The 22578-nt window shown below is 36.2% G+C and overlaps 1 pseudogene; it reads left to right on the forward strand.

The window, feature by feature from the left end:
* LOC138168333 (26S proteasome regulatory subunit 6A-B-like) overlaps positions 1-22578 on the forward strand; it is a 129766-nt pseudogene that overhangs the window by 50924 nt on the left and 56264 nt on the right.

Below are 22578 nucleotides of genomic sequence, written 5' to 3' on the forward strand. Positions count from 1 at the left end.
CAGTCATAGAAAGGAAAAGGGTACTGAAAAAAGGGATTCTTCCTGAAGTACTGGAGTAAAAGGAAAGGAAACAGGGAATGATAATGAGGAGGTTTTGAGGTCTGGAGTGATAAAGTAGAGAAAGTTCATGGGAAATTGCCTTGATTTTGTCAGTAATGTAAGTTGGAAGGTCCTCTGCTGAATGTGAAGAGTAAAGAAGTGGTTTGGGTAAACTGAGAAAAGAAGATTGGCTTTAGCCTAGATACTGCAGGATGTATGACAGAGAGTCAGAGCAGAACAAAAGGAGGGTGTTGAGCTGGGAGAGCCCCGTCAATAGGATTGTATGACTTTCTCCAGCAGTGGTGAGCAGCATGTGAGTAGGAGCAGAGCAAGCACCCCAGAGTTGTGGGTTGGCAAGGTCTGAACTATGATAGGACAAAGGGCAAATAAATCAAGGGTAGAGTATTAGTTTAAATGGTACATCAACTGGATCAAGACTGTGAAGGAAGGAAAATGAGGCTAGACTGGGAAGCCTGGGATGGACTAGGAAAACAAGGAGGTATTCTCCCATGGATGGGGATTAAAGTGAGGACAAATAATGGGTTTAGGAAAAACAAGGCAGAGAAAGAGTTGGAAGGATAGTAAGTTATGATCAGAAATGAACATCAGAGTTCAAATTAAAGAAAGTAACATATTTATGTGGGTTAGTAAGATGTAACCATTCCTCTGGGTGACTGAAGTACAGTGAAGATGTAAGTCATGGGAAGCTAATGAACTGAGATACTGGAGCAATATCTTATTAAGGATTAAGGAGATTACAGAGACATCAATATGTATATTAAGTTCTCAACTCTAAGAGCAGATTTTAAATGGAGAGGAAGCCTGGGAGACAACTCCTGATTCATGCCCTTAAGAAAAAAGAAATATTTGTAATCTGGCAGAAAAAACCATAACAAAGTTTCTGAGGCAACAAGACTCAAAAATTTCTGTAACTCATAGAAATTACACACTTTTTCAACAAGACAGGAATTGACCTAAACTCCAGAAGCTCAATAGGGAAATGCCAATTGACTGAGGTTCAAATCCTCCAGGGAACAGTGATTATGGAAGGTGTAGTGGGAGCAATAAACACCCCTTCCCCCATGAATGTTAGGCTTGCTTTCTTTAAAAGGTATTGAAACTATCCTGGAGACTTAATTTACTCAGGAAACCAAAGGCTCTGGGTGTTGATGTTATTTCCTGGTGGGATAATAATAATATATTTAACATTTACATAGTGCTTATTATGTGTGAGGCACTATGCTGAGCATTTTAAACTTATTATATGGGCAGAGCCAAGATGGTAGAGTAAAAACAGGAACTTTTCTGAGCTCTGCTCCAACCACCTCCAATAGCTGTAAAATATGACTCTAAACAAATTTTAGAGCTACAGAACCCACAAAGTGACAGAGAGAAACAAATCTCCCACTGAACGCAGCCTGGAAGACCAACAGGAGGGGTCTATCACACCCAAGCTGGGAGCAAGAGGGGTCCCACGTGAGCTGCATGTGGTTCTGGCCCCAGGGCAGCCCTGACCAGCGGCACAGACTGGCCAGAGCAGACTTCAGGAGAGGGAATCACCAGCAGCTATGACGGGTTTCCTGACTTCTCAGCCCATAAGTGCCAAAGACAAAGTAAAAAGTCAGTGGAGAACTCTGTTGGAACTGGGTGGGGAAGAGCAAGGTCCAGCCCTGCCCCCCAGGGTGAAAGGTGGGGAGGGGGGTTGACTGCAGCTGCTGCTGACCAGCTGCCTCCAGAGCTCCTGGTCTACAGATCATAGGGGAAACAAGTGACCATTCTGAGGGTAATCGCTCTTTCTTTGACCTGCTTGGATCTGGATTGCAGTCTTGGGTGGTGGTCCTGGGGTGTGTAGCTAGCCAGAGCTTGAGGTGTCTGTAGAGAGGGTGCCCTCCACACAACTTTGACAATATTTGCCAAAACCCTAGCAATTTGGGACATAGCTCTCTCCATTCTGGAGGCAGAGTTCTACCATGGCAAAGAGCTCAAAAGTCAAGTAATTGGCTGGCAAGATGAACAAGCAGAAGAAGTGCAATCCTAGAGGGACAAAAAGGTTCAAAACATGTATCCAGAATAAGTCAATGAAGTAAAAACTCCTGCATCAAAAGCTTCTAAGAAAAAATATGAACTAGCCATGGAGGAGCTCAAGAAGGATTTTGAAAATCAAGGAAGGGAAGTGGAGGGAAAATTGGGAAGAGAAATGAGAATGATGCAAGAAAATCATGAATAGCAAGTCAACAGCCTGCTAAAGAAAACCCCCCCAAAATACTGAAGAAAATAACACCTTAAAAAATAGTCTAACTCAAATGCCAAAAGAGGCCCAAAAAGGCAATGAGGAGAAGAATTTCTTAAAAAGTCAAATTGCCCAGATGGAAAAGGAATTTCAAAAACTCACTGAAGAGAATAGTTGATTCAAATTCAGATTCAAAATTAAATTAGAGCAAATGGAAGCTAATGACTTTATGAGAAATCAAGATACTATAAAACAGATCCAAACAAATGAAAGAATAGAAGGATATGTGAAATATCTCATTGGAAAAACCACTGACCTGGAAAATAGATCCAGGAGAGATAATTTAAAAATTATTGGACTACCTGAAACCCATGATCAAAAAAAAAGTGCCTAGAAATCATCCTTCAAGAAATTCTCAAGGAAAATTACACTGATATTTTAGAACCAGAGAACAAAATTAGAAATTGAAACAATTCACCAATCGTCTCTTGAAAAAGATCCCAAAAACAAAATTCCTAGGAATATCATAGCCAAAGTCCAGAATTCCCAGGTCAAGGAGAAAATATTAAAAAGGTTGCCAGGAAGAAACAATTTGAGTATTGTGGAAACACAATCAGGACAACATAAGATCTAGCAGTTTCTACACTAAGGGATGAAAGGGCTTAGAATATGATATTCCAGAGGTCAAAGGAGCTAGGGCTAAAAACCAAGACTCACCTACCCAACAAAACTGAGTATAATGCTTCAGGGGAAAATGTGGTCATTCAATGAAATAGAGGACTTTCAAGTATTCTTGATGAAAAAACCAGAGCTGAACAGAAAATTTCACTTTCTTTTTTTTTTTTTTTTTAAGCAAATGGGGTAAAGTAACTTGCTCAAATTTACACGGCCAGTTATTTCTGGGTGTGGTGCTAAGTATCTGAGCCTGGATTCAATCCCAGGTCATCCCAACTCTGGGGCTGCTGCTCTTACTCACTTTGCCACCTGGCCTCCCCTAAGCAATTGGGGTTAAGTAACTTGCTCAAGGTTACATGGCCAGGTGTTTCTGGGTGGGTGCTAAGTATCTGAGCCCAGATTCGACCCCAGGTCATCCCAACTCTGGGGCCGGTGCTCTTACTGTGCTACATGGCTGCCCCTGAAAATTTCACTTTCAAATACAAGAAGCATGAGAAGATAAACAGGAAAAAGAAATCATAAGGAACTTATTAAAACTGAACTATTTATATTCCTACATGGAAAAACTATAATTATAACTCAAGAGATATTTCTCAGTATGAGGATAGTTGAAGGGAATATATATGTATATATGTAGACATACATATATATGTACATATAGGAGGGTGTATGTGTATATAAATACCTATGTGAGTGTGTGTATATGTGTATACATGTATACACAGACAAAGGGCACAGGATCAGTTGAATAGGAAGGAATGATATCTAAAAAATAAAATTCAGAGGTGACAGAGGAATATAATGAGAGGAAAAAAGGAGAGATAGAATAGGGTAAATTATTCCATATAAAAGAGGCAATAGAAAATTGTTGCAATGGAGGGGAAGAGCAGGAAGGTGAAAGGGAATGGGTCAACTTTACTCTCCCTGAATTTGGCTTAAGGAAGGAATAACATACACGCTCATTTGGGTACTTTACCCTACAGGAAAGTAGAGGGGAAAGGGATAAGAGGGCGATTGATAGAAGGGAGGGCAGATAGGGGGAGAGGGTAGTTAGAAGCACATACTTTTGAAGAGGGACAGGGTCAAAGTAGAAAATAGAATAAGTGGGGCAGGATGGGATGGAAGGAAGTATAGTTAGTCTTTTACAATATAACTACTATGGAAACGTTTTGCATAACTACACAGGTACAACCTATTTTGAATTGCTTATCTTCCCAGTGGGGGTAGGTGAGGAGGGAGGAAGGGAAAAGAATATGGAAATCAAAGTTTTAAAAACAAATGTTAAAAAAATTGTTTTTTACATGCAACTGGGAAATAAAATATACAGGCACTGGGGATAGAAATCCATCTTGCCCTACTAGAAAGCTAGAGGGCATATGGTGGAAGATATGAGAGCAGATTTGGAGAAGGGGTATTCAATAGGCTCGCTATCTTGGGGTGGTGTGGAGGAAAAATGAGGAGAAAATCTGTAACTCAAAATCTTGTGGAAATTAATGTTGAAAACTAAAAATAAGTTTTAAAAAATAAACTTATTATCTCATTTGATCTTCACAACAACTCTGGAAACTGGATGCTGTTATTATCCCCATTTTAAAGATGAGGAAACTGAGGCAATCTAAGGCTAAGTAACTTGGCCAGAGTCACATAGATTGTGTCTGAGGGAAGATTTGAACTGAGGGCTTCCTGACTGCATGTGTTCTAACCACTGCACCATCTAGCTGCCTCTCAAATGAAGGTATTCTACTCAAGTGAGTGAAAACAGTCAAGAGGGGCCCTAGCATTTCACTGATGTCTGCTGAATGGACCAGGATGAGCAACTCAGTGTCAGTGGAGCTCCACTCTATTGAATCAACTCATGATGGCCTTCATGACTATCCTTGCTGAATATCCTTAATCTATTATATCATTTAAGTAAGTCTCCTTTTGATTACTATTGAATGGCATACGAATGTCTCATTTTCATTCCAACATTGAACCTAAACAACAAAGCTACTAGACTCAGTCAGGCCTATCCTAGAACCAAGAATAGCATCAGACTGTGCTTTCTCAAATAATAGCTAATAATAATAGGGAACATTTATATAAGCACTTTAAGAATATTATCTCATAAGGGGAGGCTAGGTGGCACAGTGAATAGAGCACTGGCCCTGGAATCAGGAGGATCTGAATTCAAATACGGCCTCAGACACTTAACACAAAAACTAGCCATGTGACCTTGGGTAAGTCACTCACCCCCAATTGCCCTCCAAAAAGCAGAAGGAAGGGAGGAAAGGAGGAAAGGTGAAAGGAAGGAAGGAAGGGAGGAAGGAAGGAAGGAAGAAATTGTCATCATTTCTGGGGCGGCTAGGTGGCGCAGTGAGTAGAGTGCTGGCCCCAAAGTCAGGAGGACCTGAGTTCAGATCCAGCCTAAGACACTTAACACACACACACACACACACACACACACACACACACACACACACACACACACAAAACCTAGCCATGTGACCTTGGGCAAGTTACTTAACCCCAATAGCCCTCCAAGAAAAAAAAAGAATATTATCTGATTTGGGAAAACTGATACGGATAGAAGTTAAGTGACTTGCCCAGGGACACATAATAAATGTCTAGGATTAGAATCAAACTCAAGTCTACCTGACTTTGAGTCCAGGACTCTATATAATTACATGACTCAAACATCAGGCAAGAAGTGGTTGAGATAGGAGTCACAGGTCAAATTTCTGGATTGGTACATCCCTAGCTACCGAATCCCTAGAGACCTGAATGAAATAGCTCCCACGGTCATGGAGGAGAAGACACAACTGGAAAAGCTTTCCATGTAGAGAATGCACTTGGGTCTTGATCTGGCCTGGCCATGGTCCTAGATGAGGTCCTAGAAGTGAGAAACCTGGAATCTGGATGCTTAATAAACACAAAAAGCTAACCTTTTACTGTTTCTCTTAGACAGTCTGGTAAACCAAAATAGCACAGGTAGTGACTCCATAAATAGCAGTAGATACCAAGGCAAAGAGACTAGCAAATACAATCTGTAGGTACAACGAGGGCTGACATATTGTTTTATGAAACATCTGGGTAACCCAAGCTTGTGGGTAAATATTTTACGTAAATCATTTTGAGGTAATACTTCCTACATAAATGGCAGTAGGCTCCAAGGCAAAAACAAAAACAAAGAAACGTCTAAAACTTGTCCCTGAAAAGAGTTGGGGTGAAACCCCACTTTTCTATGTCCTGTGGTGGAGATAGGAGAAGATTGCATTTCAGGGGCCTTGGTAGCCCCTCTCTTCCCAGATACTTCAATAATAGAAGGCTATGTTGTTGTGGTAGCAGTAATAGAGAAGACTAGAAGCATTCCACATATGCCAGTAGTTTCTAGAATATTATATTTCCAGGAAGGGAGGGCTCTTAATCTTACCCTTCATATAGGTAGGGCATGGGGGCACATGCTCTCCCTCTAGATGATGGTCTCTCTTCTCCCAGTTCCACTCACAGCTCTCAAATTTTATCTTTTTTTTTCTTTTTGGCCAGGCAAGTGGTCGAGGCAATAACCCTGTTGTTCAGTGTTCAGAAAGCACAATGGCCACTTGTTATTCATATGAGATCACTCAATCAATCAAGCATTTACTCAATGCCTACTATGAATCAGGCACCATGTTAGATGCTAGTGAGTCAAAGGCAAAAACATTAGAGAATCACAGAATTTGAGAGTTGGAAAGGACCTCAACAGACAGATAGTTCAACTTATGAACAAAAGGAATTCTCAATATAACACAGACAAAAGGTAGTTCCAGCCTCTGCTTAAATGAAATAAAACATTCTTTGCTCTCAAAAAGCTTGCATCCTATCAGGAGACACAATATATGCGTATATAAATGTAGATATAATACTATAATCTCCACTCAATTCAACAAATATTTATTAAGTATCTACTTTTTGCCAAGAACTATGCTATGAGTTTGGGACAAGCAAAATGTTCTCTATCATCAAAAAGTTTAAATTCTAATAGAGGAGACAACATGGGCAAATAAAAGTATTACATATCAAACAGACATATATAGTCTTCCTGCATAGAAGGACTTCCTGCAGGATGTGGCGCCTTATCTGAGTCCTGAAAGAAACCAGAGATTCAAAGAAACAAAGGTGAGGCAAGAGAACTGACCAAGAATAGGTACAGTCAGTGCAAAGGCATAGGGACAGGAATTGGGGCAACATGTGTGAGGATAAGCAAATAGGCCAGTATGGCTGTGTCATAAATTGTGTAAAAAGGAGTAATGCATAAGAAGACTAGAAAGTTAATAAGGAACTGGGTTGTAAAGAGCTTTAAATGCCAAACAAGAATTTATGTCTGATTCAAAAGTTAATAGGAAGTCATTGGAATATATTGCTCCAGCATAAGAAATGAGGAGGCCTGCACTTTAGGAAAATCATTTTGTCAACTATGTAAAGAATGGATGACAGTGGGGAGAGACTTGAGGCAGAGAGATTGTTTAGGAGGATATTGCAGTAGTCTAGGTCACATGTTGTGAAGGCCTAAAATAGGATGATGGCTGTTATGTTTAGAGAGACGACATGGTGATGGAAGTAACAAGATTTGGCAATTGATTGTATATGTGAAATTAGTAAGAATGAGGAGTCAAGGATGATTCCAGGACTACAAACCTACATGGCAAATAGATGATAATGCCTTCAATACTAATAGAAAAGTTGGGAAGAGCGGACAAAATAATGGGGGGATGATCATGACTTTTCTCTTAAACATGTTAAGTTTGAGATGCCTACAGAATATTCCCTTCAAAATTTTCCATAGGCATCATGATATAAAACTGGAGCTCAGGAGAAAGATTAGGGCTTAATATACAGATTTGGGAATCATCTTAATAGAGATGATAATTAAACCCATGAGAGCTGATGAAGTTGCCAAGTGAGAGAGTCTAGAGAGAAAAAAAAAGCAGGAGAGTGTGACACTGATGAAGATCCAGCAAAGGAAATAAGGAATCCCTAGACAGTAAAGAGGAGAAGCAAGCAAGAACACTGTCATAAAACACCAGAGAGGAGAGTATTTCCAGAAGAGGGTGGTGTTCAAGGTCAAATACTATAGAGAGGTCAAGGCTGAGGTTTGAGGAAAGGCCAATAGATTTGGCAATTAAGAGATAATTGTCAACTTTGGAAAGGGTAGTTTCAGTTGAAAGATGAAGTCAGTTTTGGAATCCTCCATGTGGAAAGCATGGTAAGGATGAATTATGAATTAATGAACTGTCTTTAGTACTGACACCATAACCCTCCCCCCCCAAAAAAAAAACTGGTACCAGAAAATAAAAACCAAATTGTCCCTAACAGTGAACAGTTAGGATACGTTCTATATACAATTGTGAAGTTCCTAAATTTAATGCAACCTAAAGTAAAAAAAAAATTCTTCAAATTCCAGAGTAAACGGTATATAACCAGCATTGTAACAGTAATGAAATTTAAAGATCCCTTTGTATTGGAAAGCTAAAAGGTACTTAGCACCTACTTCAAATTAAGCCTCTATTAAAGAAACAGAAGGTATGAACTCCTGTTGCTTGCTTAACAGGAAGGGGCTGAAAAGGGAGGAGCAATACTGTATATAAGGAAAAGCTCCAGAGAGGAAGAGTCAGAATTCCTTGGGATAAGCTTTGTGGAAGCAGAAGCAGATGCTGCCAAGGAGGCTGAAGAGGAAAGGTCCAGGCTGGATGATTTTGATTTTGGGAACTTGGGTGAAGTGATTTTGATTCTGGGAACCAGCTGAAGCTTCTGCTGGGGAGCTACTGAAGACTGAGGAAGCATGACTGTGATACTGGTACTTTGTATGAACCTGTTTGTGGCTTTGTTAAGCCTTGACTTCCCAGGAACAGAGACTGTGAAGGATTTAAGATGGACTGGACACTGTGACCTTCAGCATGGAACAGGAACAGTACAGAGAGCTGGACAAGGAACTGGTAGCTGTCTGCCTTTGAACCCAGGTGACAGTTTGGTGAATCCAGGAAGGAGCTGGGACCATGGAAGGGGATTCATGGAATCTGAGAGACTACCCTGAGTCAAACTGAAAGACTTTACTTGTATACTGTGTGCTGACTGAGAAGATTGTAACTTATTTGTGACCGAGGGGTGGATGGCCTGTGTATTTTATACTACCCCTTAACACAGTGCTGAGTAGTGACTGATATTGAAATTTAATGTTCCCCATGAGTGGAGAACTTTGACTATTGTATTTTGTGACCCTTAAGGAAGCTTCCTTAAGGATGACTGAATGACTGAGTTGATTGAATGATTGAGTTACTAAGTGATTGACTGACTAAACGATTATACTTTGTTCAAAACTGTGTGACCACTGTGGTGAAAACTAGATGGCCATTTTCTGTGATAAGTTGTTGTGAATTCTGTATTTTGATTATCTGTGATAAGTTGTAACATTGTGAATGTGGTACCTTGATTTACTGTGAATGTTTTGCTCTGATTTGTTATTAAATAGAGGGTTCATTATACTATGTAATCAGAATCTTAAAAGCTGTTCACAGTAACATTCATCTGGAAAGCTACTCATGCTTAGCTTTACAGGCATTAGCAAAACATTAAAAACAAAGCTGACTGATTCTGATTACTATCATGAGACTCTATAACCTTTTCGTTTGCTATAATACAGGATTCCCAGTATAATTTATTTTTATTTGTCCTAGGTAGAACGAATAAGGTTGTGTGTATTTGAAAGTGGGCAAAATGTATTACAAATCTTAAGCCCTAAATATGGGGGCATTATTTATATGTTTATATATAATTATTTTATTTGCTGCTTGTTAATTGCACAATGCCTTGCACATGGAAAGTCCTTGCAAAATACTTGTTGAATGATTTGTTGATTATTTAGTTTTCATCCATCCATATTATAAACTATATACATTTTATACAGTACTCTGCTTGTAGATTAGGCACTCTTGCCAATCCACTCATGTGCCTCCATGCCTCCTCCAGGCTATGCATGTATTGGGGAAGGGGAAGATATATAGAAAGTTATTTTTTGCTCCAACCATGAAACATTGAGATTTCTTTATACATGGTAATGGCTTAATGGGTTTGCATATACTTTTCTGCATGTTTGTTGTCTTCAAAACACAATGCAGTATATCCTTTTAACAATAATAATAACAACAACAACATGCAGTACAATACATTTTTGGGTATTTAGTAGCCAGATTCTCCCCATTACAATGAAAGAGAGAATATCCTACTGTAAATAGCATTAATGCATTTTCATAAGTTTATAAACAGATGGAATTGAGAGAAACTGCATATGTAGAAATGGCTCTGTGCTTAGCCACAGAACCTATGAATAGCCACTTGCATACAAACCAGATTGGGTATACCCTTTCTCCCAGAAAGGGCAAGGGATGGCATCATAATGGAATACTCAATTGCTCACATATCTAGAACTTTTGAGTCTTGCTTACTTTTGCTATAGGATAGAGTAAGCTCTCTACTACTTGCTGGGTAGGTTTTAACAGCTTGGAGAGAGGGGCATACTCTCCCTAATACAGGGACAAGTCAGACCAAAGCAGACAAAGTGAACAAAGAGTGAATAGGGTTTATCCTGGAAATTGCTTTGTGGTTACTTTGCTTACATTTTGGGTTTTTCTTATCTGTGTACATATTATCACCCCACCCCACCCCTTTCCTATACAATGTAAGCTCCTTGATGGCCAGATTCTTTCTTTTTAATCTTCACAATGCCCTAGCACAATGCCTGGCACAAAGTAGCCACTTAAACATGTGTGGAGTTGAGTGAAGACATTTCTTTCCTAGGAGCCGAGATGGGTATACCACAAACATCATTCCAGACCTAAAGATGAGAATCTGGTTCATAAAAATTGTTGGGATGTGATTTAAAAAATGATTTATAATAGTAAATAATACGGCAAGTAAAACTAAAATTTTCTGTAATATTTAATTTTTATTATTTCCTATCTTAAGTTCTTCAGTGTACACAGTAATCACTTCAAAAAGATCACAGAGCTTATGAGAAGCAGTTATATTAACATTTACAAAGTCTGCTATGTGCCAACATCCATTAACAGAGAAAAGTTCCCCTCTTAACCACATATCAATGTGCCCCAATTGTAACTTAAGATGATTATATCAAGAGCAAGAAAATAAATCCATTTTCATGCCCATTCAAAATTTTGGCCTCTAAACTGAGAATGCAAGTAAAGATATGCACTATGTTAATTTCATAAGTGGTCTAATTTCCAAAAAAAAAAATGCAAAAACCGACTCCTGAAAACCAGACTTAGATTCATATCTAGTCTGATTTGTTTGATAATCATTATGTATCTGTAGGCCTCAGGGTGAGGGAGAAGCTTAAGATGTAAAGAACTTTAAAGATTTTAAATCTCAAAGAAATCTAAAAGTGTGATAGAGTATGCCACAATTTTATGCATAGATTTACAATAATAATAACTGACATTTATATACAGCTATGTCTGATTAGTGCGAATAATGAATCCTGTGAAATGGTCACATTATTCCAATTCACTCTACATATTTCCATTGGGCTGAAACCAATTACCATATTTTACACACTTATAAGTTCAAATAGTATAAATTCAAATCCATGTGGCTGCTTTACAGGGATTCATTATTCACAATAATCAGGACCTGGCCATAGTGCTTTAAAAAAACAAATTACCTTGTTTGAGCCTCACAATAACCCTATGAGGTATATATGACAGATACTTTTATCCCCATTTTGCAGATGAGTAAACCGAAGGTCATAAAAATCAAGTTATTTACCCTTAGTCACACAATAATTATCAGACATGGGATTCAAATTCAGGTCCTAAATCAAAGTCTGTGACTATGTCTACAATGCCAAACTGGCTCTCATATAAACAGATTGTGATTAAAGAAGCATTAGCTTCCATCTTAAACTAATTAGAGTCTCTATACAACTCCCTAAACATTCTCTCATCAAGAGTTTTCCTAAAAACCTCTTTCATAGAATATTTACCTTGTTCAAAAATAACAGGCTGTATGCATAGGAAGAGTCAGCTTTATTTTTAAGTCTAAAAAAGATGAGAGCTTGCAGACCTCAAAAGTCAATTGATTGGGGTGGCCAGGTGGCTCCACAAGTAAGAGCACCGGTTCCAGTGTCAGTATGACCTGGGGATAAAATCCAGAAATAACTGGTCATGTAACCTTGAGCAAGTTACTTAACCCTGATTGCTTTAAAAAAAAAAAAAGTCAATTGATTTGGTCCCTAATGAACACAGTAGGCATTAGGCAGCTAGGTGATATAGTGGATATAGTACCAGGCCTGAAGTCAGGAAGACTACTCTTTTTGAGTTCAAATTTGGCCACACTATGTGACCCTGGGCAATTCATTTAACCCAGCTTGCCTCAGTTTCCTCATCTGTAAAATGAGGTGGAGAAGGAAATGATAAACCACCCTAGTATCTTTGCCAAGAAAACCCCCAATGGGGTCACAGAGTGTTGAAAATACTAAACAACAACAATGAACATAATAGGCACTTAATGAATATTTATTGGATTAGATCAGATGAACCAGTAAGTTGAGTGAAGCCAATAAGCAGAAAATTCTGCTTGCCAACAAGGGACTAGAATTTTCATATTTTTACCCTTGCCCAATAAATAGAAAATGCCCAACATTCAGGTATCTAACTTTCAAATTTGGGGAACATTACAAGGCACTGATCAAAACTACTGGTTGGAAAAGGAGATTAACTTCTTCTAAAGTTCAATGAGATTCACTAGAAAATCTCTCAAATTTTACTCCAGAAAAATATTTTTCTTGCCTTTTAGTAGCCTACTCACTAAAAAGGGTCAGTGTTTTTAATATGTATTAAATCCCAAAGTAGATGAATGATTTTTTCTACTGTAGAGACTTACTAAATTCAGAGCAATCCTTCTTTAACAAAAACAATTTTATTGAATTTTTGCTACATTTTCATCCACATAACTCTTTAATTTATTTGCTAGAAATTATTCAGTTAGCTCTTGCAGAAATGTTTAATGTTAACCAAGATAATAGTCTGCATTAGTTATATGACACCAAAAAAAAATCTATATGAGTAAGAGAGCTACTCCTCCTTAATTGACTCTAGCCAGTTATAGTAGTTTGGAATAGGTATTTGCTTTAAGAATGGAAGAGCAGAACTTTCAAAAGGACTCAGCACCCAGTTGCATTTTGACTTTTTCTTCCAACCCCTGTAATTATTTTCTTGGGCAAATTATGGGCATTAATAATTCCACCTACAGTTGGCTAATTACAGGAGTAATTGGTCATTTGTGTCTTCACAGTCAGAGGCAAGTAACTGACTGCACCTACAATTAGACAACTGCAGGTGTAATTATTTGCATATTGAATTTTACACCTGAAGGTAAAAGCTGCCACAAAAAAAAAAAAAATTGCAGGTGCAACCACAGGAGTTCTTGTTTAAATTTGGGGGTGGAAATCTATATATTTTTTCCTTTGAAAGGAAGAGAAGCTCTGTGAGAGAAAAGACTTAATGAAAATTGTCTATCTGACCTTATGAAATCTCTGCAGGAAGTAATGAAAGGCGATTGAGGTAGGAAAAAAATGAAAACCAGACTGAAGAAAAATAATACCACCTTATCAAAGTGTACATACTACCTTATCAAAGCCCAGGTTCTATCATTTAAATCAGAACTGCAAGAAGAAAGCTCAAGCGATCAATTTCTTTTCATAGATATAAGATGGAGAGAGTTTAACACCCTGTTCATTTTTAGACCTTAAAAAAATCATCTGTTTTCAGTCGTTGGAGGCTTATTTTTGTTTCTAAAGATGGCGTGGGGCCTGGGGAACCACTTAAAGTTTCTTGCCATGCTTGGCCAAGAAACACAAAGTGTTGGTGAAATATAAACAGAGAGCGCTTTTTTCTTTGACCCACCCTGCAGTGTGATGGGATAGTGTTGTTAGTTTATGTGAGAGAAAATAGCATAGGCTTTCTGAAAAAAAGTGGAATTGGATTAAGGCCTTTGTGCAAGCCTCAATGCTGAGGGGAATTAGCAATAGTTGTAGGCACTTAAAGGGGCTCTCATGCCGAAGCTTATCCCAGATTTTGCACAATAAACATTTGAATATCAACAGTGTTTTGCAACTTGCAGCACTAATGTATAAACTTCTCCCTTTTGAAACTCCCAAATCCCTCCAAATGTTCACAACACCCTCTACATAAACATCTAGGGCCTAGAGTAGAAAACACCTAGTCAATGATGTAAGTCTGTTTTATTTTTTTCTTTCTCCTTTTCTATCTGCAGGATCTTAAAAAAAAATTATGATGATTAGGTGGCTTAATTATTTCAGGAGGTCTCTTTATTTCTTTTTTTAAATAATTCAATTTACTTTGAGTCTCTGCATTCCAATATAGGGAATAGCAGTGTAGAAAAAAAAGATGTATGGCTATGCTTAACTTGCTTTTTTTTTTAGTTTTATTTTGTTTTTTTAAAAAGATCCTCAAAGAGTGATTTGTTTTCAAATGAATCCTTACAGAGAGATATCTTTTTTTTTTTATTTTACCTTCTAAAGAAAAAGACTATTTTGCCTGATAAACTGCAGTGATTATCAGGAGCCCCCATTAGGAAGGGAATTCCCACCCCTTAAACTAATCTGATGCTAGCTAGGATAACTCATCCTGACGGAAGATACTTGGCTCTTTTCCTACAAAATCAACCTAGCCTTGAACTGTTATTTGATGCTCTTGATAAGAAACAAGTTTGGTTTGGTCCTTTTACCAACTGAGAATTAGCAGCGTCAGAGAGTAAATTTCCTTGGACCAGGAAGGAAAAGTTTATTCCTATATTCCAAAGTTAGTCAGGAACCAGACACAAGTAGTTTTCAGATGAGACATTAGTTTTCAGGTCTGTGCTGCCATAGAATTCTTCATTTCAATTCCTTATGCAATTTGCACACCAGTATGGCTTCATAGAGACAAGTGGTTTCATGCTCTTAATCTCATAGCAAAGAAAATTCTTGGGATGCAAGCATACTTTTTCATCAAAATATGTCTAACGTTTGTGATGCCTTGATATATAAACTGATTCCCTCCTTTCTTTGCAATTTGCATTAGCCGAGGTTTTTATGTAACCAGATCAGAGTGGAGGTAATGTATTCACCCAGTAAAAAGAGTTTTCAGTGGGGGTGGGGAAGATTGGGAGGGGGGGGAGATGGACAGATAGATATGTACATATAACTATATATCTACATGTGTACATATGTATATATCTACAGTAACCCAATATAGCAGTAAAACATTAATTCAAAATTATTTTTTGGTAGCTGTGCTCATTTCTTGTGTGAAAAGACTGTGATAAAAATCACATTGCATTGGATTGGGGGGGGGGGGAATGAAGACATAACTGTCCAGTCCAGGTCTGAAGCATGTTGAAGCAGTTTGCCTATTGAATTTGATACAATGATGTGTAGATGAATAAAGTTATCTCCAGTACTGAATAGGATGGTGTCAGTGGGAGGGTAAGAAGGGAGGAACTGGGAATCTGAAAAGAATTCTTTTTTTTCTCTTTCTTTTTTTTTCCTTAAAAAAAGAACTTGAAGGTCAGGGTCCAGCTGCCGGGCAAGGCTGGAGGACAACAAAATGCTGGACAGGCCTAAATAAAGACAACTATAGACACTCAGACACACATATTGCAGAAGTTTCTTGCTTCAAATAACTATTATATTAACATACATTTCTATAGGCAAAGAGCCATTTTTTCCCTTTAGGCTGTCTTATACACTGATGAAAACATAGGAACATCAAGAGCATCTGTAAAAATTACAGCTTTAATGAAACAGATGAAACAGGCCATCAAAGGTAGGAGAAAAGAAGAAATTCTAATAATTATGGCTTAATTCTAATAGATTATAATTATTGTGATTGGTATGAACCAGTTTCTGACTGACATTCCATTTTTCCCCCATTTAAGCTTTCATTTAAAGAAGGGGAAAAAAAACAGCCAGTAATTATTCTGCAGGATTTTCTGCTTAGCTCAATACCAGGCCTTTAATCAAATATAGTAAGGAGATGAAACCTTTAAATGTGCATCATCAGACAGATATACACTTCTCCTCATCCTGTTCTCTTTTTATTTGTTTGAAAAGTTAACATTTTGATTTTTTTCATAATTCCATTTGTGTGATTATCAAAAGACAAGTTGAAGAATTGTGGGTGGTCAAAGGGATTATAACTGATGGGGGGTGGAAAGCTCCAGAGAAATCAGATTGATCTAGTAAATTTTTGTCATCCATTCTCAATATTATTTTTGTGTTTCATATTTATGACTATATCATTGTCCAATGTTTCCAATAAAGTGAAAAGATTGTTTGGTCCTTATTTTTTGGCTGAAAACATTCGCCTAGAATCCGTTAGATTTTTGAGTTAAAAAACAAAATGAGAGAAGGAGGGAACAGGACAGAGTATATGAATGAGTACCTAGCACAAGGAGTAGAGGAAGATAATGTTCTTTCATATCAGATCACTGTATTCTTTCCATGGATAAACATGGCTATGTCTTAGAATCATATCAATAGCCAGAATTCTGCTATTTTCATATATACTGCATTTGGAGATACGTTTTCAATAAACTATTTTTGCAAGACACCTTTTCTAGAACATGTTAAGGAATTTTGATTCAAAGCTGATACACAGTTGTAAGCATACTGGCTTCCTTTTATAATGGAAACACTTTCAATGAGTACCCTGAATACAACTCATATTCTATAATAATGCCAAATAATTAAAAAATCATAATGAATGAAGTTATTGTTGATATGCATCACCTAGCATTAACTTCATAGAACCAAACTTAGACTTTGAATCAATAATCTTAAGGTGTATTCTCTCATCCAATCCTTTATAAAAGATGCTTTCACAGACATTAGAGTTAGAACAGCATTTGGATTGTAAGGCATGAGCAGAGTTAAAGATAAGAAAAAGCTCTCCAGTCCAATAAAACATCATTAAACCATTAATACTAATATGTAGTACCATGTTTTCTAGTTGGCACATAAAACATACTGAGCACTTTGGCATTTTTTTTTAATTTCACTTACAGTAAGTAGTTCCTCTGCTACTAATAAAAATCAAAAGAAAGAGTCAGGGAATAATCTCCAGGTTTAAGTAGTTTAAGCTACAGGTTGTTTCAATTTTCTTTTTTTTTTTTTAAATAGTGATAGTTGATCCTTGGTTCCACAGAAATTTTAGGTGACTTTCTGTATTGGGCATATTGCAATTAGGCTGTTGACACCCTATTGTATGGTGAACAGAGGTAGAGTAACCCAGGAAATTATGCAGCATGTGAGACTGTAAATGTTACTTAAAGATGTCTGCATAAATCATAGCTTTTTTACATATATTCATATAGGCTACAGCATGTAAACCTTCAGTTGCAGTTGTTAAAACCAGGATTGATGGCATGCTGGGTTTAATGCAACTCTTACCAACAACTTTCGGAGATTAGGAAGCTGCCAGAATGGTGTCAATGGAGGTTTAAGGACTCTGCTGTCTGAAGTTGTTCTGAGTTAATAATTAATGGATATCTTTCTTTGATGGCTCTTTTATATTTGGATGCAGCTGGCTGAAAATCAACCACAAAGGAAACTTGATTTTGTTTGTCATTAATTTTGACTTTACTTAACAAATGTTTTTGTGTGCCTTTGCATCATAGACTTCCTAATTTGGCCTTGGCTTAATGTGAAGATGAAATCCTTGATTAGCAAAACTGATGTTAATTTTTCAGGGGATAGCAGTGATGTTTATTTGGTTTATTCTTTTTTGTCTGAGAAGGGTAAGGGGAGAAGTATTTTCCAAGTTACTTCAGACCTTTCTTTCACATGTGCTGAACCTAAATCGTAGTTCAGTGATAATACAAATTTTGATGCCATATGTTAATTAGGAAGTTCTCATTCTTGAATAAGGATTGGTTTTGATATTGTTGTCCTCAGTCTCTCTAACATATGACAAATTATTTCAAAGTATATTTGAAGTATTTCATGTATAATATATGCATATGAAACATATTAAACTTATGTATATATAAATGTTAAAAGTGGAGTTAAATGGTTGTCCATAATTCATAATATTCCACTGCCCAAAATACCAAAAATGTTCAATAAAATATAAGGTACACCCCAAGGCAATACAGAACAGGATCACTTAGAGAAAAACAGAAATATGAAAAATGAGATAGACACTATAGCCCCAGTACTGGTAGCCAAAGAGATTGTTACTCTATCTTAAATACTAAATGACATATGGAGAAATGTGAAATGTTTTAATATAATTAGTGAATCAATGCATCATATATGGAATTCTTAAAGATGTCCGAATAAAATTGTGCAAATAAAATAGCAATCCTATGTGAAACATCTTGGTGAGAATATATTTTGTAGACCCAGGTAAAATATGCTTTTATGTGTCATAGGAAGACCTTAAATCCTCCCATTTACTCAAGTTTCTAAAGATGAGAATAATTGTTCTTGAATTTCACGGATTTTTTTCACAAATTTCATAAATAGTCATTATTTTAATAAACTACAAATGGCATTTGTATCAGTTAATGCCTTGTGTGGTTTCAGCAAATAGAGCAGAAGTTCCACTAACTTCATTTACTGATTGTCACTACCCAAATGATCCTATTTAAATGAAAGGGAATGAATTAGATAAAAGTACAAAACAACCAATTCTAACTTTTTCATTAGGTTTCCTTTTCCCCTAAGAACTGAGTTTTCACCATAAACAAAATGCCATTTACACAACTCTTCTTCTGTAATGAGGTTATGTAATGAAATTAGTTTCTTAGAACATGATATGAAAATAAATTTTATTTGGTTCAGGAAATCAGAGGTGCCATTTCCAATTGTTGATACTTAATTAGACTCTTTAGATATATGAGCTACATAACATTTTTGGTGGTTTTAGGGCTTCATTTAGGGAATGTGTTCTGTTACGCAGAAGAGCAATTATATTCTTAGAACCTGATGAATGCTCCTTGACTTCCAAAGCTATCTACTTACCTCCATCTAGGTGCCTTCTAGGGGGTTTGGGGGGATAGTATTTTTCTGCAAACATTTAAAAGTATTTTTCTTAGTCTCTTTAATAATGATGAATGGTATTCCTTTTGAAAAATATGGAGACCTTGCCCATAACAACAAATCAGTGCTATCACTGATGTCCTGCAATTGATAACAACATCTCTTGCTTTTTACAACTGACAGGTGTCAGACACAGAGGCCATAGACATACTGAGGTCTTAATATATTTCTTCGTGTCCTTACCTGTTTATACAGAGTAGGTCAGATAAAAAGAGAGAGAGAGAGAGACTGCTTCTGTCTTCCTGGATGTGTGATTCCTATTTGAGCTGGACTTGACAGTATGCCACAGTGATGTGGTGCCAAAAAGATATGGAGGCTATTTTTGAGGGCAGAATGCCCTTTGTGAAATTTTGGTTTGGAAGCACTGTGGCAAAAGACAGCCATCTCACCAGCACACAGGGGGTAGAAACAACCTTTGTAGAGTATTTTAAAGACAGAGTTTTCTAGGTAATTCCTCTAAAAGCATACTACTCATCAAAACTTTCTTCCCCCAAAATTGTCTTGCTTTTACATAACTCAAAAATTAATTGCATATTATATATTAGAAAGAGTCTACTACATTTTAAAGATAAAAGTACTTTTTGCAAAAATTTTGAAATCATATTTTATAGTCATCTTTCTACAGCAGACTTTGGTCTTCTAGTTGGGCCATTAATTGTTCTATTGTATACAAATTATTGTGTAACATATAACAAGTTTTACTACTCCTTAAGTGTATTCAAATATTAAAGTATTTTAAAGAGAAAGGAAAATTAATATGAAAATACGATTGTGAAATTTCTTACTATCTCATATTTTTTATGCCAAATCTTATCGTTTGGTTCCTAAAAGCATTTATCTTTGTCACTAGAGCTCTATCAATGGGCAAAATTCTCCTCATTGCCAATTACCAAATTGCAATACATTTTGAAATGTAGGGGGGAAAAACATTCCTTTAAAGGGAATTGTTGGGATTCAGGACCACTCAACCAAAAAAAGGGGGGGGGGTTTAAGAGGGAGACAAAATTAACATTATTACTTATCTTCAAAAGGAGTCTACATAATTGTTTTAGAAACAAAAACAAAAACGTCTCTCAGATCTTTATATAAAATTGTGAAATATTTTAAAAATTCTAATAAATGTCTTTTTTAAATGGGCTTCTGGCTGCTGATTATGACAACTTTACCTAGAATATATAAACATCTTTGAAATGGATAACCCCTGAATTGGCCAGTTCATGATGCTGATAGGCACCCCATTTCCTTTCCATATATACATTTTCCATTGCCATAGTACCTAGACTGAGAATATATCTCAGGAGAAATTAAAGGGTATGGAACATTCACTCCATCAGTTCAAAACTCTGAAAAGATTAAATGTTGTTTTCCTCAAATTGATTTTATATGTTCCTGCTGTTTTTGCTTAGTCCTTCACTTTGTACTTAGGTTTATAATACCCTTTGCTCAAAAGAAGTCCAATGCTGAAATATTAGAAAATGGGGGGTGGGGGGGGCAACTACAGCATTGTTCCAATGTAATAGATATTGTTTTAGAGGTTTGTCCTTGGATTTAAAATAAAAGATATGTTAATAAGTGCCCTATTGAAGACTTTACTCCCCTGCACTAAGAAGCTTGTTTTCATTTGATGAAAACTATTAATGCTAAAACAAAAATTGTTTTGAATTCATTTATAAGGGGTATGCACCTACTTCTTTAGTTAAAATCAGTGATCCATTAAGGCTTTCTAGCTTTTTTCCAAGCTGTGAGCATACTGAGTATTTAAGTATGAATAAGAGTGAAGGTGGGGGGTAGGTTTAGCTAAATAAAAGATTGCTTGATATCTTGGGGTTCTTTGAAGAGTTTTATAGGCTTATAGAGCCCAGTGTGAATGAAGGACATTTTTTTTACTCTTATATATGGAAGTTTGTTAACCTGAGTTTGAATTACTAAATAATTAATTAATTATACTAATTACTTTCATGGAAAAAAAAAGGTATACTTTGTGAGCAAGTTAAGCTTAAGAAAAATATTGTAGCTTAAGGCTTAATATTGAAATAATTAAGATTGACTTAACATTTCAATAATTTCTGTTTTAGAAGAAAACATTTGTTTTATATGAGACTTTCTGAAGAAGTATTTACTAGTTTTCAATTTATCACCAAGCTGAATCAGTACAGTTGTCATAATGTTTTACTATTTTTAATTCTGATATATGATATGGCTAGAATATTTCCAGTTTGGGGAATGCTTTCTTTTTTAACTTTTTCATTAAAAATTATAATTTTTAGTCAAAATTATTTATTTCCAACATAATTTGTAGCATAAGATTTTGGGCAAGAGAAAATACTTGTTTATAAATTGTAAAGAGAATGAATTTAGAAACAGATACAGTTTTTGAATTTTCTTGGGGAAAAAAATCTTCCTTCTTTCCCCCCCCCAAGGAATTTTGCTTTAGAAAGGAAGTATTTGAAAAGGGTGAATATGCAATAGAAAGCCCTGTAACTGGACGAAAATATCCTTGTATTTTATTGACTACTTATGACAAAAATGTAAAACTTTTATTAATCTCTACTAGAAAATATTCCCCCTCCAAAAAAAAAAGCATAGCATAGAGCAAATAAAGTGAACTGAATCTTGCAGACTCCCAGGAAATAATTTATCAAGGAAAATAAATAAAAGAGAAAAGGAGTACATGCATGTTTCAATATTGACACAAAACAATTGAAAAATTCAAATTCGGTCTGTTTAGGATTTTTCTCCTTTCCTGACCAAAAAAAAACCAAAAAACTACTATTACAATATTTTTTAAGGAAAACCAGAATTTTTATTTCTAAGATTTTCACTGGTTCCTGTGTCAACAATTATATTCATCTGGAGTTCTAATTTAATTATACCTTCCAATGATTGAAAGTCATTGTTCATGAATTCTTTGTGATCTTAATTAACTATAGTCAGTATCCGTTTTTGTATCTTATTAGTAGGGTAGGAATAATTCCAATGCTATGAGGGAAACAGCAAGTGAAAGCTGTCACCCAAAATGTTGTTTTATTTTTTATGAAGATGGATAAGAATCAATTGTTATTTGTAGTTATATTTATAATTGAGGTATAGACATATTAACATTGGCTTTTCATTGTATTTTTACGTGGTAAACAAATCTGTAAATATCTAAAATTTGGGAAATGCTTTTATACCTCACTGGTGTTCACTACTTTTCTAAAGTAGTTTGCCTCTAATATTGCCTTTAGTTTTAATTAGTTGTCACCATTTAAAAGATATTGAAGAGAAAGTTAAACTCTTTCTAAAATATTGCACAAAGAGATAAGCTAAACATTTGAATTGTTAAAATATCTGAATTATCTATGAATACACATTACAAATGAACTTACTGCATGACATTATAAATGGATTTTTTTCCTCTTTTAATAGAACAAGATACATAGGATGTCAAATTATTATCAAAATAACTTTAATAGTGATAGCCTGAAAATAACTGTGAAAGCTGGCTGATGATAAT

Source organism: Petaurus breviceps, unplaced genomic scaffold (genome assembly GCF_028583685.1).
Source record: "Petaurus breviceps papuanus isolate PSGF00001 unplaced genomic scaffold, PetGlider_PUasm1.0 37, whole genome shotgun sequence".
Classification (NCBI taxonomy): domain Eukaryota; kingdom Metazoa; phylum Chordata; class Mammalia; order Diprotodontia; family Petauridae; genus Petaurus; species Petaurus breviceps.